The sequence below is a fragment of the Carassius auratus genome, linkage group LG45M (genome assembly GCF_003368295.1).
Source record: "Carassius auratus strain Wakin linkage group LG45M, ASM336829v1, whole genome shotgun sequence".
NCBI classification, from domain to species: domain Eukaryota; kingdom Metazoa; phylum Chordata; class Actinopteri; order Cypriniformes; family Cyprinidae; genus Carassius; species Carassius auratus.
The window spans coordinates 212,082-226,671 of record NC_039299.1 but is presented as its reverse complement, the minus strand read 5'-3'; the positions used below and the strand labels follow the sequence as shown (position 1 = coordinate 226,671).

The window sequence follows — 14,590 nt, the reverse complement described above, 5'->3', positions numbered from 1 at the left end:
AGTTCGGGAGTTCGTAGTGGGTTCGCGAATCATTTGCGTCAGTTCGGGAGTTCACATCGGGTTCGCGAATCATTTGAGTCAATTTGGGGATCGCAAATCATTTGAGTCAGTTCGGGAGTTCGTAGCGGGTTCGCGAATAATTTGCGTCAGTTCGGGAGTTCAAAGCGGGTTCGCGAATTATTTGAGTCAGTTCGGAAGTTCGTAGTGGGTTCGCGAATCATTTGAGTCAATTTGGGAGTTTGTAGTGGGTTCGCGAATCATTTCCCAGATGGCTCATTTAAGTTGAGGAGAAGTGCAACGTCATCTTTTGCATCTGGCAGATGTATATTTTAGGGCGTTTGCTCATCTGGCATAAGTCGCTGAGACGTCCCTGCCTATCCAATGTATTCCAGACGTAAATAAATAAGAACCTAGAATAAGCTCTTTAAACGATGTTAATCAGATGTTCATATGTCTGCCAGATGTCTGATTGATGTAGGACAGACATCCTTTTATCAAAACTTTCCCCTCCTATTATTTTAATAAAATACTCTTGCGAGGTTTTAAATAAATTCCGTCATGCATGTTACAATTACCAAACATAATAATGAACAAATAAACCAAACGATCAACTAAAGAACATACATTTGCTGATTTTATGAAATATATATAACAGGCAAAAAAAAAAAAAAAAGTTTATGCAAACAACAATACACTATTGGTAACATATATACAGCATCCAAAAAAATAAAAAATAAAAAAATCCTCCCTGGGGCCAAGAGTAGGAAATCTTTAATACATTTTTCCGCGTCTGCTTTGGTTGGAGACAGAAGGACGGGGTTCTTTATAGCTGAAGCTGTATTATGTTAAAAGAAACATTTACAAAAATGTAAAAAAAAAAAAAAAAAAAAAAAAAATACTTACATTGAAATGAAAGTTAGATATTTTTTTCTTTATCTGGTTCGTGTGAATAAAGCGGACAAAGTTATCTAAACGGTTTTATAATAACTTCCAAATTACGTTGTGTATGATGACTATCACCTGTTTGTTAATCAGGGAGTATACCAAGTTGTTTCGCGTGAGTATTGGTTGGGTAAATGGATTTCGAAAGGGCTTAACTGATGTTTTAAGTCTAATTTAAGTTTTTATTTTTTTTCTAAATATTTTTAATAATGGCTGATACAACATCAGATTATGTTTCACCAATTTGAAACTGGTTATACATTATTTTTAGTTGCTCTGACAGCTCCGCCATTAATTCTATTGTTTGTATTTGTGTAACATTAGTGAACTTAACTATTAGGAGTGCTCCGATTTGTGATTTTCGGATCCCTCTCTTTCTTCATGTTTGGCTCCTGATAGATAATCTGTTCACCTTCAACAGGTACATTTTGAAGTAATATTTTAGCATTAAATTGACCTGTATTCTATACACATCTAGTTAAAAGAATGGAACAATTAAGATTTTATTTTTGCTCAAGAAACATTTATTATTATTATCAAAGGTGAAAATGGTTGTACTGTTTCAAGTTTTTGTGTAAACCATAGTGCACTGTTCGAACAGTGTTGTGTACTTACATTATCCCAAATGTTTCGAAGATTGTTTAAATCCAGAGAAATAAGCAGTTTTAACTAGTGACATATGTTTTAATAGACTGGTGATAACCGCACAGACTAGGATTATAATAAAACTTTCAAATGCATCTACTATGATCCGCCAACATAACATATGATTTTAACCACTGCAAATCAGTTGTATTTTTAACTTTTAAAGATTCTTAAAAAATAATTATAGTTTTCATAAAATATACTGATGAGAAGAACCATTATTAATAACTGCCTTTAATAATTGCTATTAACTGATAAGCATATTCTAATGATTTTTGAAGGGTCACGTGACACTGGAGGCTGGATTAATGAGTATATAAAAATATTTTAAAATAACAGCTCATTATTTTTCATTAATAATTTTATACATTAGCAAGTAAATGCAGTGCGCATTAGAGACTTCTTTCAGCAACATTTCACCTGAATCATTCCATGGTTTTGACTGGTAGTGTGTGTAAACATGCGCACACACACGCTAGCACACAAACAGTTTGTTTACATTTTGTTAGTAGTTGTAGATTTGACCGTTTCAGTGATCTTCCCATTCTCTGCCAGTCTTTGTTCCAGCCTATCTAGGTCTGCAGTAGATGCTAAAGGAAAGACACCACCCTCTTCCTCTTCAGCCATCTGCATTTGGGGTACAATACTCCTGTTCCCCACTAGAGACTGGACCAGTGAAGTCAGATGGTTGATCCTCATGTCCATTTTCTCTAGTGTTTCCAGAATTGCCCTTTCTACAGCTGCAATACAGAAGATAATTACATTTTTTATGTAGCTTTGATGAATTAAATTATGCATTTTGCATCTTATTTAAATTAATAAATGTACATTGACTTGTTACAGCAAACAAGACTGGATTTTCCTGTCTCCCAAAAGAAGTACCTGTAAGTATAAATTTACTGTAAGGTTTTAAATGTAAGATGTAGTGTTACATGCATCTGCCTTGAGGTTATCAAAAGAATGTCACATTATTTAGGGTAAATGTTTACCATTTTCAAATTAATACTTTGGGTTTCATTAAATTAAACCTATAATATAGTAATGTGCAACTAGCTGGACTCCCTGTGTTATTTATGACATTAGCTGAAATGTTTGATCCATTAAATCATTTTGGTTGTAGTTCATTTAAGAGAGACCAAATTTGTTCAGTAAACAACTGTTTACTAAAGAACGCAATTTAGATTTTTTTTTTCTCCTGCTTTACTAAAATCATAGCTACCATGATTTCTAAACTGATGTACCAAATATTCTTTTTTTATTTATTTTTTTTGGTGCAACTTCATTTTCAATTATTTTCGGATGGGCATGACCGGGATGCAATTTTCTGGTTTGGGTACATTATTAGTATAATGTAAAACAGCTGTTTTCTGTGTGAATCTCTGTTAAAGTGTAATTTATTTCTGTGATGCTCCGCTGTATTTTCAGCATCATTCCTTTCAGTCTTCAGAAATCATGAAAATAGGATGATTTACTGCTCAAGAAACATTTGTTATTTTATTATTATCAATATTTAAAATAGATATATCAGGATTCTTTGATGAATAGAAAGATCCAAAGATCAGCAATTATAAGCACGCGAATCATTTGCGTCAGTTCGGGAGTTCAAAGCGGGTTCGCGAATCATTTGCGTCAGTTTGGGAGTTCAAAGAGGGTTCGCGAATCATTTGCGTCAGTTCGGGAGTTCAAAGCGTGTTCGCGAATCATTTGAGTAAATTTGGGGATCGGGAATCATTTGAGTCAGTTCGGGAGTTCAAAGCGGGATCGCGAATCATTTGAGTCAGTTCGGGAGTTCAAAGCGGGTTCGCGAATCATTTGTGTTGACTTATGTAATTGTATATGTTCTCTAATTGACTGTAATTAAGAAGTGGGTGGATCACAGGTGTGCAATCACTAATAAAAAGGCCGCTGCTCTCTTGTTTGAGTGTGCAGACTAAACGCCAGATAATGTCTGAGTTGTGAGTCTTGTAATCCTTCGTCATGAACCGGTAACCTAGCTCTAATTGAGATGGCAGCGCCAACAGGTTATGGGCCCAGTAAAGAGTTTGGGAACCGATGGAATCGTTTATGTTTCGACGGAGAGGAAAAGAATTACGAACTGTGGGAAACCAAGTTCCTGGCACATTTGCGTCTTCTGGGTTTGAAATCCATCATATTGAGTGAAGCACCGGCCGTGAATGATGAGGGTGCGGAGGAGAGAGACGACAGTAAAAATGAAGAGGTATATGCAGTTCTGATCCAATTATTAGATGACAAGAGTATGTCGCTTGTGATGAGAGAGGCTGCGGATGATGGCAGAAAGGCATTACAGATTTTGAGAGATCACTACGCTGGTAAGGGGAAGCCACGTGTGATAAGTTTGTATACGGAGTTGACATCTCTTCAGAAAGGTGTAAACGAAACCGTTACAGATTACATTATTCGTTCAGAGACTGCAATTACAGCATTGCGGAATGCGGGAGAGACTTTGAGCGATGATTTATTGACTGCCATGATTCTAAAGGGTTTGCCCGATACTTTCAAACCATTCTCTATTTTTATTACGCAGAGTGATGAAAAACTAACATTTGCTGACTTTAAAGCGAAACTGAGGAGCTATGAAAGCACCGAGAAGTTCGGCATTGCTAGTTCGGGAGAGGATAGCATAATGAAAATTAAAGGAAGGGATAATTGGTGTATGAGACTCACCTGTTACAATTGCGGCCGGAAGGGTCACAAAGCCTCGGAGTGCACGGTGGTTGATGGGGAGCGCGGGGAACGGAGACAATGGTGTAGTTTCTGTAAAAGCACCTCACATATAGACATGCACTGTCGTCGAAGAAAGCGGGATAAAGTGAAGCAAACGGTGGACGAAGAGGAGGATCACACATATGGGTTTATGGTGGAGCAGGTGAATAAAGTCCCAGATGGTGGCGTGGAAATGAAAGGTCTCATGGTGGATTCTGGAGCTACTAAACATATCGTTACGGACATTGAGAAGTTCGTTGATTTCGATTTAAGTTTCAAGCCACAGAGCCACATTCTGGAGCTGGCTGATGGAAAACGGGCCAGTGGAATCGCGATGAAGAAGGGTACCGCTAAATTGCGTTTGAGAAATAGCAATGGTCGCATTGTGGACATGATGTTGACGGAGGCACTTTATGTGCCATCATTTTCTCAAGACATCTTTTCTGTCAAAGCGGCAATTTCACACGGAGCAACAGTAATCTTCAAAGAGGGACAGAACCGACTCATTCACAAAAATGGTACAATTTTTGATATTCATATGTATGACAGATTGTTTTATTTGAGTACTGTTGTTAATGAGATTGATGAGTGTAACGCGTGCTATGATATTCAGACATGGCATGAAATACTGGGTCATTGTAATTATGATGATGTGTTAAAGTTGGAGAATGTTACAGAAGGGATGAAAATTAGAGGTAAAATTGACAGATCCAATTTGAAATGTGAAGTGTGTGTAAAAGGCAAATTTGCTCAGAACAGAAATAGAGATCTAGATGAGAAGGCAAAAGATGTGTTTGCACTTGTTCATGCAGATCTGGCTGGTCCTATAGAACCAGCAGGAAAAGATGGTTTCAGATTTGCCTTCGCATTCACAGATGACTATTCAGGAGCTGTCTTTACCTATTTTTTGAAGAACAAAAGTGACACTGCCGTAGCCACCGAGAAATTCATTGCTGATATTACACCGTATGGTAAGATTACATGTATAAGATCAGATAATGGAACAGAATTTACATCTTCCGTATTTCAGTCATTGCTCCGCAAGAATGCCATTAGACATGAAACCTCAGCTCCTTATTCACCCCATCAAAATGGGACAGCTGAAAGAGCTTGGAGGACTTTGTTTGAAATGGCAAGATGTATGCTCATTGAGAGTAAATTACCAAAGGAGTTGTGGACATATGCGGTACAAACCGCTGCTATAATTAGAAACAGATGTTATAATAGACGTCTGGGACAAACTCCATACTACCTGATAACTGGAAAGAAGCCTGATCTATCCAAAATGAGAGCGTTTGGGTTAGAGTGCTATGCATACAAGTATAACAAGAAAAAGTTGGATGTGCGATGTGACAAGGGTATATTTGTTGGTTATGACAAAAATAGCCCTGCTTATCTTGTTTTCTATCCAGACACAGGGAGAGTACTTAAGAGTAGACTGGTGAAGTTTGTCACAAAAAGTACAAATGAAAGGGATACTCAGACAGTGGAGGATGTGGATGAATATTTGGCATACCAGAAGGAGGTTGAAACCTTATTACCAAAACTAGACAGGACTAAAGTAGTTCCACAAGAAATGAAAGTTGAAGGTGAAGTCAGTGCAAAGGGTGAAAAAGAGAGTGATCCAGGTACTAGATATCCAAAAAGAGAAAGAAGACCCCCTCAGTACTTTGCAGATTATGATTATGAAGTTAAAGATGATGCAGATCAGCCATTGACTATTGACTATTGCTATCGTGTTGCATGTGGTGCTCCCCGGACACTGAAGGAAGCCTTGGGCTCTTTAAAATCAGAGCAGTGGGTTGAAGCTATAGAGGATGAGATGAATTCTCTGAAAGAGAATAACACTTTCACATTAACAACCCTACCAGAAGGTAAACAGGCAGTAGGGGGGAGATGGGTTTATGCTATAAAGGAAAATCCTGATGGGAGAGTATATAAAGCCAGGTATGTGGCAAAAGGGTTATAGTCAAGTGGCAGGTATTGATTATAATGAGACATTTTCACCTACTGCCGATATGACTTCAGTGCGTGTTTTAATGCAGCTTGCAGCACAATATGATTTGAATTTACATCAGATGGATGTTAAAACTGCATATCTGCATGCTCCTATAGATTGTGAAATTTATATGAAGCAACCTGAAGGATTTGAAGTTGAGTCAAAAACAGGAGAAGAATTGGTATGTAAGCTCAATAAATCACTGTATGGTCTGAAACAATCAGGACGAAATTGGAACAAGATGTTGCATGATTTCTTAACTGAAAATGACTTTGTTCAAAATTCAGCAGATTATTGTGTTTACAGTAAACAAACTGATAAAGAAAGAGTCATACTGATTATTTGGGTTGATGATCTTCTCATTGCAGCGAGTAATGATCAAATACTCAGAGATGTGAAGGAAATGTTGGGAATTAAATTCAGAATTAAAGATCTAGGAAAACTTCAACATTTCTTAGGCATTGACTTTACGCAAGAACATGGTAAAGTAAAAATGAATCAGGAAAGATACATTTTAAAAATTTTGGAGAGATTTGATATGACTCACTGCAAACCAAGATCAACCCCATGTGAAATGAAAGTAAAATTTGACAATGATGGTGAACCTGTCGACCTAAAGAGGTATCGAGAAGTGATTGGCAGTTTAATCTATATGATGACAAGTACTCGTTCTGATTTGAGCTTCATTGTTAGTAAATTGTCACAATATCTAAGGGCACCAAAAGAACAACATTGGGTGGCTGCTAAACATGTGTTGAGGTATTTGAAAGGTACAGCAGACTTGGAATTATGTTATAATAGAAATGATGTAGATCTTGAACTTGTGGCTTATAGCGACGCAGACTGGGCAGCAGACTTGAATGACAGGCATAGTATTACTGGATACTGTTTCAGTTTGTCTAAGAATGGGCCTGTTATTTCTTGGAAGTCTAAGAAACAACAAACTGTTGCTTTATCCACATGTGAAGCCGAATATATGGCTTTATCAGCTACTGCGCAAGAAAGCTTGTATCTGACCAATCTAATCAATGGAATGGACAATGTACTTGAATATTCACCAGTGACTATTTTTGAGGACAATCAGGGTGCTATTGCACTTACAAAGAATCCGGTGTGTCGACAAAGGAGTAAGCATATTGACATCAGGTATCATTTTGTTCGATCTGTACTGAATGATGGCAAAATAATTCTTCATTATTGTCCTACAGTTGATATGGTGGCAGACATTTTAACAAAATCTGTGTCTAAAGCTAAAATGGATAAATTTCTGTGTTTTTTATTTGGAGTATGAAGATTTATCTAAATGCATGTATGTGATGCACTGTGTTTATATTCTGTCAATTTAAGAACAAGTGGGGGTGTTGACTTATGTAATTGTATATGTTCTCTAATTGACTGTAATTAAGAAGTGGGTGGATCACAGGTGTGCAATCACTAATAAAAAGGCCGCTGCTCTCTTGTTTGAGTGTGCAGACTAAACGCCAGATAATGTCTGAGTTGTGAGTCTTGTAATCCTTCGTCATGAACCGGTAACCTAGCTCTAATTGAGATGGCAGCGCCAACAATTTGCGTCAGTTCGGGAGTTCAAAGCGGGTTCGCGAATCATTTGAGTCAGTTCGGGAGTTCGTAGCGGGATCGCGAATCATTTGCGTCAGTTTGGGAATTCAAAGCGGGATCGCGAATCATTTGCGTCAGTTTGGGAGTTCAAAGCATGTTCGCGAATCATTTGAGTCAGTTCGGGAGTTCGTAGCGGGATCGCGAATCATTTGCGTCAGTTTGGGAGTTCAAAGCGGGTTCGCGAATCATTTGCGTCTGTTCGGGAGTTCAAAGCGGGTTCGCGAATCATTTGAGTCAATATGGGAATCGCGAATCATTTGAGTCAGTTCGGGAGTTCGGAGCGGGATCGCGAATCATTTGAGTCATTTTGGGGTTCGCGAATCATAGCTGTATATGGATAGGCATTTTTAACTAATTTAGTAGCTAGTTCTAATGGCGTTTTCCACGCGTGTTTAGGTGTGATATGTGAACTCGTATTTTTTGTTTTAAAGATGTGCCTTTTAACAGTATCAAGTATATTCAAAAACTGAACAAATCGTGCCTAAAAAGTGCACGCATCTAGGCTAATGTAAAGCTACATGATGAAGTCATACTAGTGAACGTGTGCATTTTGAGTGCGTTCTTTCACTGCATTATTCGGTGTATTCAAATGCATTTATGAATGCATGAGAATGATCACAAAATTTAAGATATGGGGGTTAGAAAATGTTTATATTTATATCATTTTATGTAGTTAATCAATGTCACACGAAAAGTGCCATTTCAGTTTTTCTCTAAAAATCAGCATGATTAAAATGTGATATTAAGTTACTACAAACAATAATTTAATTACAAATACGGAGTTTGGAGCGGGATCGCGAATCATTTGAGTCATTTTGGGGATCGCGAATCATAGCTGTATATGGATAGGCATTTTTAACTAATTGAGTAGCTAGTTCTAATGGCGTTTTCCACGCGTGTTTAGGTGTGATATGTTTACTCATATTTTTTGTTTTAAAGGTGCCCTAGAATGTGTTGAAATAATATTTTAAATTTGTCTCTGATATCTACAAAGAGTGTATGTGGCTTTTTAAGGGCATTTATAATGTCCACATGGTTTTACAGGTCCATTTTCAACCCTAGAAATTGTCCCTAGAATGAAATGGTTTGTTTTTACCTTATTTGGAAGGGTCATGAATAGTAATGAGGAGTTCTGCTCTGATTGGCTGTTTCACTGCGGGCTCGTCACAGCAGCTCAGAGTGACAACAAACAGGTCCAGCGTGACAATGGAGAGATGAGGCGTTCAACAGTACATGTTTGAGTCCGTTTCAGATGAAGATGCCCATTTTAAGGAACAACCAAATGTTTTAAGATTGGAAATGGACGCTTCTGAGTGGTAAGTTTATTTTTTATTTTCAGTAAGAACTTAACTGTTACGTCAATTCTAGAACTTAAACCTAAACGTTAACTAGCATATAGCATTAACTTTACACATTAAGTTATAACGTCAGCAGCCACAATTTTATTTTTAGCATGATTCTAAAAACATTAAAATTATAATATTGTCAACGTATAATTTTACAATGATAGGTTTTTCACGTTGAATCAAGAACATAAAACAGTGAACTGTGTAACGTTAGCGCGTGAATGTATTGTTTGGAAAGTATTTACAGTAAGTTAGCCTATTGAAGTTATTAAAGTTGATTTATTTAGCCAACAAAAGTACAGTATAGAAGCCACTCAATATAGTCAATGTCATGTTTACTACGCTGCTTTATTGTGATTAGGACTTAGCCTCATAACAACAAAAACTTAATCAAGGTCTATCTTTTTTTACAGGTGTACTTGTGGAAATTGTGCACGCATGGCCCTCGAGAGAGAAAATATATGTTGCAGGGAAATACCACAGGTATTTCACTAGTACACTTGATAGAAATGTATTCAACCTATCTATGTGTGTGCTTTCTTCTACTTCCAAACAAAGTATGAAATATTACTGTAAATAACAGTGCCATTATGATTTGTTTCTTTTGCAGGTCACAAGAAAAATGAGAAAAGTGCCTAATACAAAATCCTGCATGACAGACCATCCTGGCCTTGAACCTGTGTGACTCAATATATACTGTATTCTTTGTAAAATGCAATGAATGAATGTAGCAATGAATGTATATAGAGCTGACCATGGGCGTTACAGTCAGAGGGATGGAAAGGTAAGGCCAGTTTCACACACTTGCTACATTTTGTGTAAATAATTGGGCTCTGTTGCATCCTGATGTTTCCTGATGCTGCTGGACAATATGTTGGATTCAGACCCCGTCTTGACTGAAACGTGACACATGCAGAGCAACAGCTTCTTCCATGGAAGGTCTGTCATGCTGAGAAGACCGGTCCGGAGGCACAGGAATCTGCTGTATGCCATCCAGATATGGAAGAGGATCACGGACAACTTCTTCAAAAACAGTATTCATCAAGTTGATGACAGAGCCTGTAAAGTATAATAAGTTATTCATTTAAACATTCATTTTATTTGCACATTTGTAAGTGTTGTTTAAAATAAATATTTTTGGGAAAAGCTTACAAAATGTTGGCTCTGTTTTTACTGGTTTGACGGTGTGTCCTCCCTCTGGAAAGAGAAGCTTGTACACAGCATTCTCACTGAAGTCATCTTTACAAGATACAACCTAAAGGATAAGAGAAACAAACACAACAATTGTTCATATTGTCATAGTGAATAAATCAACTTTTTTATTCATCATTAAAATTATGAAAATATTAAAAATAGCACTTATATACTTATACTAATACAATAAATCTGTACCATTCTGTAAACTGTGACCTCTAACTGAAAGGCAGTACCAGTTTGCCCACACAGAAAACAATAGTATGCCTCCTTTCAAACATAACTGTTTATGTGTTGTGTTCTGACCTATGTTCATGTTGACACCGAGGGGACGCTGGGTCAGAATGTGTGTGATTGTCTTGAATGTGGTTCATGATGGAGGTCCATCTGGTTCCCTTCTCAGGTCCTGAATCAGAGCTGCTGGCAGACCAGTACAGGTGCTGGGGGATGCTCTTATGCCACTTCTTCACCAAACTACAGTCCTTCTCTCTGGACATTTTCTACATCTTCTTTGTCAATCCTGATTGAGTAAAAGTTACAGGCAAAACATATCAGATTTTTTTATTTTTTATTTGATGAAGTAAGCTTTTTCAGAAATATGGATCCTAATACCATGAATATTTGAATTTTATTTTCTTTCAAAGACGCAAGCATTACCTTTCGCCATGTGCCAGACGTCATAAGAGTAGTTAATTTTACGACCCTTTAAAAACTTTTTTTTTTTATCTGGGGGTGACGGTCAGTAACAACACAGTCCAACTTTACACCGCTTTCCTCCAGGAGGTCCAAGCTTCTTCTAAGACCCTCCTTCTCCACGTGGTATCTTCCCCCTTCCTCATTACTCTTAGTAGAAACACACAAGTATAAAATGTGTATGTAATATCTCCATAAATTACTTCTATATAAAGAAGTGTGCATGATAAATATAAGTATTTTCTTCTCTACATAAAAATTGCTGAGTATGTTATGTATGCTGTATTTTATCTCTAAAGTTTGCACAGATTTGTTACAAACTGATATTAAAGACAAAGTTGTCAACTGCTCACATGACATTTAAAAACAGTATAATTGCAATTTTACATAGTTATACATAACAGGAGTATGTTATCCATAGTCTGCAGTTGAAGTACCTGCACCAGCTGTATGTCTGTTATGTTGTTGGTCTGCAAGTTCATCATAGTGTAGCTCCCATATTTTGCAGAATGTCCTGCAATTACAAAAATAGTCACTAATCATTTTTAAATAATGCAGAGGTATTTATAAGACAGAAACACACAATCTTAATATTTACAAGTACTTGTGCAAATGCATAGTTGTTTGCATAGAAAGAGAGACTGAAATAAAAATGTGCACCTAGTGAGTAAGCTTGCATGAAATAGACGAAAGTAAAATTATTTGACAAAAGGGAATTTACATATGTATCTACAGTAGTATTTTGTAGACAATTTTATAAGACAACACAAGCAATAATTATTTACCTCAGCTTAAATACTTTGTCATACTATTTAGAACTAAACCAATAGTAGCGCTGGCTGTCATTTGATTTGGATGGGAACTTCGGATTGTGAATCATTTGAGTCAGTTCGGAAGTTCGTAGTGGGTTCGCGAATCATTTGAGTCAGTTCGAAAGTTCGTAGTGGCTTCGCGAATCATTTGCGTCAGTTCGGGAGTTCAAAGCGGGTTCGCGAATCATTTAAGTCCATTTGGGGATCGCGAATCATTTGAGTCAGTTCGGGAGTTCGTAGCGGGTTCGCGAATCATTTGAGTCAATTTGGGGATAGCGAATCATTTGAGTCCATTTGGGGATCGCGAATCATTTGAGTCAGTTCGGGAGTTCAAAGCGGGTTCGCGAATCATTTGAGTCAATTTGGGGATAGCGAATCATTTGAGTCAGTTCAGTAGTTCGTAGCGGGATCGCGAATCATTTGCATCAGTTCGGGAGTTCAAAGCGGGTTCGCGAATCATTTGAGTCAATTTGGGGATTGCGAATCATTTGAATCAGTTCAGAAGTTCTTAGTTGGGATCGCGAATCATTTGCGTCAGTTCGGGAGTTCAAAGCGGGTTCGCGAATCATTTGATTCATTTTGGGGATCGCAAATCATAGCTGTATATGGATAGACATTTTTAACTAATTTAGTAGCTAGTTCTCATTACGTTTTCCACGCGTGTTTAGGTGTGATATGTGAACTCGTATTTTTTGTTTTAAAGATGTTCCTTTTAACAGTATCAAGTATATTAAAAAACTGGACAAATCTTGCCTAAAAAGTGCACGCATCTAGGCTAATGTAAAGTTATATGATGAAGTCATACTAGTGAACGTGTGCATTTTGAGTCGTTCTTTCACTGCATTATTCGGTGTATTCAAATGCATTTATGAATGCATGTGAATGATCACAAAATTCAAGATATGGGGGTTAGAAAATGTTTATATTTATATCATTTTATGTAGTTAATCAATATCACACGAAGAGTGCCATTTCAGTTTTTCTCCAAAAATCAGCATGATTAAAATGTGATATTAAGTTACTAAAACAATAATTTAATTACAAATACAAAATGTTGCAGAGTAATGTAATATATGAATGAATAATAGCCTAAAGAACCTTTGTGCCAAAAGGGTTCTTTCTTGTCATTGTATAACCTTTTTAGCATAAAAGGTTCTTTGGAGTTGAGTAAAGAACCCTATGGTTCTATATAGAACCCCAATGAACCCTTTTTTCTAAGAGTGTTGTCTAGTGTTGGGCAGTAACGCACTATTAGTAACGCGTTACTGTAACGCAGTTACTTTTGACAATAACTAATACTGTAACGCAGTTACTTTTGACAATAACTAATACTGTAACGCATTACTTTTTAAATGAAATAACTCATGGTTACCATATGGTGCATTGTCTGTTATTTTTTAAAATTAATACATTTTGACTGAAGTGCAGCCTAACCTGTTTGCAGCAGTGAAGCATTGTGGGATTGGTGGATGCCAACCACTGTAAACACGAAGGCGCACTGTGGGCGTGTCTCCGTTTATTCAAGTATGTGCGGCAGTCATGGCGAGTCACGGCGAGAGCAACATGAGTTTCTCAAAGTGGAAATATGCTCATTATTTCACTTTAGTTGAGCATAAAGACATGGTTCTATCCTAGCCCACGAATTTCCAATCCGGGCGCTCAGATTTTATAAACCGTACCCTCGGTTTTTAAATCTGTATCCACGAATTCATAATCTGCGCGCACACATTCGCAATCCGTTCCCATGGATTTGTAAACTGTAGCCTACTCACTGATTCATGCAGCAAGCTCCTACGTGTTAACATACAGTTTTAATGAATATTATTATGTGGAATGGGTCTACAGCAAAGTGTCTTTAGTGATTCTCTGTATGTTTTTCTCATACAGGTGAAACATTGTAGAAAACATGCACCTGTCTCTACTGTGGAGTCACCGGCTTTCAGTCAGATCCTTAGCATGATAACATAGATTTCATTTTTAAACAGCATTTATATATATATATATATATGTGTGTGTGTATGTTTCTCGAAATTGATTCTGAATTATTCAGATTGCTTTCATTTATTTATTTCAAAAAGTTCTGTGTTATGTTGTCCATTGTTGATAGTTTTCATACTTAAGCTGTGAAAGGAACATTTTTAAGGGCTCAACACAACAGCTTTTATGATGCAGAAGCCACTTTAGTTTTTGATTCTGAATATATTATTCAGGTGTTTTGTTATTTATTTCAGAAATCCTTGTGATATACAATATTCAGTTTGTGCTGGTCTGACTTAATCAAAATAGTGTTTAAAAATTACTTTCTGTTTTACTTTGTGTTTGTATAGATCATAACGCATAAAAGTGCATTAATGGGAACATTAAAGAAAGTTCTGCATTACTTTTTGGTGTAAGTAATCAACAAAGTAATTGAGTTACTTTTTGAATTAAGTAACTAGTAACTGTAGCTAGTTAATATTTCTTAGTAACTAGCACAACACTGGTGTTGTCATAACGTTCACCTTGGAGATTGAAAATGTTTCTTTTTTGAGACCCCAGGAGCCCAAATTCAGACCCAGAACAATAAAACCCACAGAAGAGGTGGGAGTTCAGAGGAGGAATCTTTATATTACCAAACT

At 36.9% G+C, this 14,590-nt stretch overlaps 1 long non-coding RNA gene across 1 annotated transcript; it reads left to right on the top strand.

Moving 5' to 3' along the window:
- The first annotated feature begins 9,074 nt into the window (after positions 1 to 9,074).
- On the top strand, positions 9,075 to 10,370 carry LOC113068512 (uncharacterized). The gene is made up of 4 exons (XR_003279563.1): positions 9,075 to 9,243; positions 9,687 to 9,756; positions 9,884 to 10,057; positions 10,158 to 10,370. It is a non-coding gene; the product is annotated as an uncharacterized LOC113068512 (long non-coding RNA).
- Positions 10,371 to 14,590: the final 4,220 nt, after the last annotated feature.